Source organism: Nannospalax galili, unplaced genomic scaffold, assembly GCF_000622305.1.
Source record: "Nannospalax galili isolate Female #2095 unplaced genomic scaffold, S.galili_v1.0 scaffold788, whole genome shotgun sequence".
Taxonomy (NCBI): Eukaryota; Metazoa; Chordata; class Mammalia; order Rodentia; family Spalacidae; genus Nannospalax; species Nannospalax galili.
Window position 1 is genome coordinate 354,332 of NW_008359996.1, and position 5,329 is coordinate 359,660.

Genomic DNA, 5,329 nt, shown 5'->3' on the forward strand with positions numbered 1-5,329 from the left:
TGGCCTGAACTCACAGAGGTCCTCCTGCCTCTGCCTCCCGAGTGCTGGGATTAAAGGCGTGTGCCACCACGCCCGGCTCACGTAAATTTTTTGAAAGGAATGTCGGGATTTTCTGTCCGCAGCTCAGGTAGGAGAAGTTGTACTTTGTACAGAGATGAGACACTGAGGCTTTTCTCCAGGAAGCAGCTTATTCATGCCTAGCTGCTAGTTCTGTGGGTTCATACCCAAAAGACAGAGCCTTGAGCAAAGATAGATCCAGCCTTTTTATACTGTTTCCCAGTTCAGTTGGTCTCTCATATATGGTAATATGTATCCTGATGGGTGCTCTGTAAAGTCATGACAGGCAGAATTGTGTGTGTGCATTCACACACAGACCCCACTGCATTGCTTTGTTTTTGCCCTGAGGGGTTCCCACCACAAAATCTTTGACAAGTTCAAGAACATGACAAACCGTATATCCTAGTAGGCTGTTCCCTTCTCCTACCTACATCCTTCCGTGAAGATCTCTGAGAATGTCAGAAGTGGTCCTGGTTTAGAGTCTGGACCTTAAGATATGTTTCTTGACTCATGGGAAGTGTCCTGAGTCGTCTTTCTTGCCATTGCCTAGGGTCATGGACATGCTGCCTCTCACTTCCCTCAACCTCAGACCCGTGGAATCCCTGTGCCATAGCTAATCAAAGGGGAGAAGAGAAGAGACAGAAGCTCCATCCAGGGCCACGACTATAAAGGATGTGGGAATGAAAACTTACACACATGAAGGAGAGATAACCACAACCCTAGGCATCAGCTCTGAGCATCAGCTCTGACCCAGGGGCTCACAGTATTTCCCACTGGATTGGCCATGAGAAGCAATGATTGTGATTTCAGCATGCTTAACCCAGAAAACCTGTCACAGAGAACCTCAGGCTTGTTTCCCAGACTCCATGGGTCCCATCCAAAACAATCTACCTCTCTCCATCAGTGTCAGCACTGGGCTGACCACAGATTCTCTAAGACATCCTAGAAGATCCCTAAGTGACAAATGATAGGATAAAAGAGAGGGACTAAAGTCCTGCTTGCCACATGTGGCCTCTCAAGGTTTGCTGTACTCCAGGAGTGAAGTAAAGGAAGCCTCTCCTCTGGGTGTTCAGAAAATAGACTCCTCCAAGTTTGTGCATCTAAGCTCATGTACTCAACTCCCAGGAAAGACTCATTCCCATTTTTAAAAATTATAACATAAGAGTGAATGAAAGTGAATCAGATTTCTAAACCAATGAACTTGCTACAGATAGCAAATTAGGACGGGCTCTTACCCGTCCACTCCCACATCTCTCTTTCATCTCCTTCCTGAACAGTTAGATGTGAAGGTGTCTAAGGGCAGACAGAGCAAACTAGGCATCTGCTGTGGGCAGTAATACAAGTAAGAGGGTGTTGTCCACATGAGAGGTGGACTGGCAGGAGTCTGGAGGGCATCAAACAAGGAAGGAGGTAGCAAGAGCAGTGGGAGCCTATTACACCATCCATGGATGAAATAAGTGCACACATTAAGGATAGTGAAAGTCAGGTTTTTCTATCAGGGCTGGGAGACACAAGAGAGAATAGGTGGCTCTTGGACTGGAATTAGTTATCAGAGTAGACTGGATTTTCAATAAATGTCTAGATATAGAAATAAGCATGCTCTGGGTGGTCTTGGAGCAATGCCATCCCGGTGATAAAAGGTTTTAAGGCATTCAAAGCCAAGAAAAGATTGATATATTGTTCTAGAATACTAAAGACTAGAGACATGGCAATTAAATGCAACGTGTGTATCTAAACTAGAATCTTTTTGCTATAACAGACATTTTGAGTTAATTGGCACAGGTGGAGTAAGGTCTGAGGTTTTGATAGCAATTAACTTCCTGACTTCGATAAGTTATGGCTAGGTCTTGTCATACCAAGTAGTCAGAAGTTATGTGTTAAGATATTTTCAAATAGTCCAGGGAATTCTTTTGCACTGTACTTTCATCTTTTGAGTTGCATACCTATAACCTCAGCTCTTGTGAGGTGGAGACAGGAGGCCAGCGTTCAAGGCCATCACATCCTCAGCAGGGCTACATGAGACTCTGCCTTCCCCTGCCGCTCCCCCAAAGTATACTTAGCACACTGCTAGCTCCCACCAATCCAAAATTAATGCCATCAGATGGCATCTGAAACCTATTGCAAAGTTTGTCCCACCTTGCTGAAATCTATGATGGGCCCCACTATAAATACCTTGATTTATGACTTTCTTTTTCTGTAACTATAAAAACTTCATGAAATCATTTTCACATTGGAACATGTTTGGGGTAACCTGAATATGTTCCCAGATCATGGTTGTTAGAACATGAGCCTGCACCTGACCCCATAACCTGAATCAGGCCATGCCTCTGTACAGCTCCCTGTGGGACAGTTAAGTAATCTGTGCTATGACTTAACAGCTCTTGATCTGTAGTGCCTGGTTCCTCCATGCTCCTTGTCACGTATGGTATGCTGAACTAAATCCCATGACGTTCAACTTCCCACCACCCCTAAAAGGTTATACAAGGTCAACCAGACTGCTTGGGGTTTTGGTCTGGAGATGAAGGTTTCTCTCTGAAGATACTCCACTTGCCTCCATCGTTCTTCTCGTGGTAGACTATTAAATCTCCATCCCTCCCTCCTTCCCTCCCTCTCTCTCTAAATCTCTTATTTTCACTCATAATGAAACTCCTCTCCAGGCTTTAAAGGGAAGCCCCTCCTTCCTCTAAGGCCCCCGTATGTTCAGATCTCCATATATTGTGCTATTTCTGTCTAATGTTCTCTCACCTTGAGGACCCATTATGACCCTGGGGCCCTTTCACTCTAATAAATCTCATCCCTGAATGGAATTATGTGTCATCTCTGAGAACTGTTATCTTGTTATATTTAACTACAGTCATTCATATCTGACTCAAGAACAAGCTCTTTTATTCTCGAGATGAGAGCCTGTTTTGCATAGACAATGCCTTATTAATTTACAAGGCACCTTAGTTTTCTGTTGCTGTGATAAAATACAGTGACAAAAACAATTTAATGGAAAAAATTTTATTTTGACTCACAGGATTCAGTCTATCATAGCAGGAAGCCATGGTAGCAGCAGTTTGAGGGAGCTATCGCATGTCCATAGTCAGGGAGCAGAGGATGAATGTGTTCTTAGCTTGATTTCTCCATTTTATATAGACTAGGATCCTCTGCCCAAGAAATGATCCTGTCCAAAATTAAGATGGCTCTTCCCACATCAATTAATATAATCAAGATAATCCCCACAAACATTCCCACAGTACCATCTCCCAGGTGATTCTACATTCAAGTTGACAATAACACCAACCACACCAGGTAAGCTTCAAGGGGATTTATTTTTTTATTTTATTTTTTTTTGGTCTTTTGGAGACCGGGTCTCTCTGTAGCCCCAGATGGCTTAGAACCCACTATGTAGACCAGGCTGGCCTTGAACTCACAGAGATCCACCTGTCAGAAGTCAATGTTAGGTGTCTTCTTCAATTGCTCTCCACCTTCATCTTTGAGATGGGGTCACTCACTCAACTTGTAATTTGACTATACTGGCTGGTCAGCACCCCAAGGATCCTGCTGTCTCCACCTCCCCAGCACAGGGATTACAGGTGCTGCCACACACATCTTTTTTTTTTGGTCTTTTTTGAGACAGGGTCTCCCTGTAGCCCCAGCTGTCCTAGATTCACCATGGAGGCCAGGCTGGCCTTGAATTCACAGAGATCTGCCTGCCTCTGCTTCCTGAGTGCTAGGATTAAAAGCGTGCGCCACCACACCCGGCTTCAAGGGGATTTTTATTTTGAAGGTTAAAACTTTCCAAAGAAGGCTCTGATCCTTGAGCATCCTCCAGTCCTGGAGGCACTCTGGATGGAGCAGAAGATTGTGGAACCTAGGAGAACTAGTGGGCTCAGAGTTAGTTCTTTTGTTGTATACCTCTTCCCTCTGGGTTGGACATAATCACTGCCATCTTAAAGCGAAACAGTTGTCATCCATCACACAAACCCCTCAGATGGGGCCTATTAACACTCCCTTGTGGATGGAGGGGGAGATTCATGAGGCTCTTCCCTGGAAGTGAACAAGTGAGGCTTCTTGTCCCTCAGGCTCTTCAGTAGTATAGGTAAGTGGCCCAGGGCGCTCTTTAATGGTGCAGTCATTCTTGGATCATCCATGCTGCAGGTGGAACTCCAGTGAATTTGAATCGGACATGCTGAGGTAGAACTTCCAAGTGGTATAGCTGCCTTCAACTGGCCCATACTTCCCCAAATAGCCCTAGTAAACTCACTGGTTCACCAAGATGGATTTGGATGGAATACTTTTCTTTGGGCTGGGGAAGGATGTTACTTACCCAAAGTTATCTGAAGGGGGTGACAAAACTCAAACTATAGTTGGAGTCTACTCTAAATGTAATCCACTCCCTGGTACCAGGGCAGAGTCCCAGAGCCAAAAGGAGCTGGTCAGGGCCAGAAACACTGAAGCAATAGGTTCTAGTGCAAATTTTATGAGGAACAAGGCCACCATTAGAATAAGTCTGAGGCGGGATAGACAGGACATATGGGAACATGGGAAAAGAAAGGAGCCCCTCACTCCCAGAAGTCCAGTTAAAGCCTCTCTCTACCAGAAAAGCAAGAATTCCAGCACAATTAACATTTACTCTGAAGACTGCTGACAGATTCCATCATATGAACCAGGCTTAAGGCCTGGACACATATGGTCTTGAGTAGGGTCTCATTCCTCACACATTTGCTGGGAATCTCACAAGTGAAACTGTTAACTTGGTTTACACTGGATACATCCTATCTTCCTGCATCCTGGTGATCTAGTTTTACCTTACTGATTATAATCAGGTCAGGAACCTCTCAGGAACCACCCTGTGATCTCACTTAGGTTCCTTTGGAATCCTTTGAAGATAATGACTTCAAAAGTCACCAGAATCCTGACTATTGTAACAACGAAGGGAACTTTCTCAGAGAGGCCCACACCCAGACTCTCAGGAAGCATCTCTTTCTCTAACTCTGGTTGGGTATGTCAAGAGCTCTTTCATTGAACCCCAACTCTGCTTCATACTGGCTCATGCTGAAATTCTTTTCTTCATTGAAGCCAAGAATTCTGGGTTTGCCTAAAGTGGACATCTCTGAAAAGAACACATTAGGCTGCTGTGGGCAATATCATGGAGCTGTGTCTCCTCTCTGACATCACTGTCAAGACAGCTTGTGAAAATGCAGGATAAAGCTTACCTTCAGTGTGAGGGAGAGTTAGGGGCGTTTAGACTGACAGAAAGCAGGACTGCTGGTTGCTCCCAGGAGCC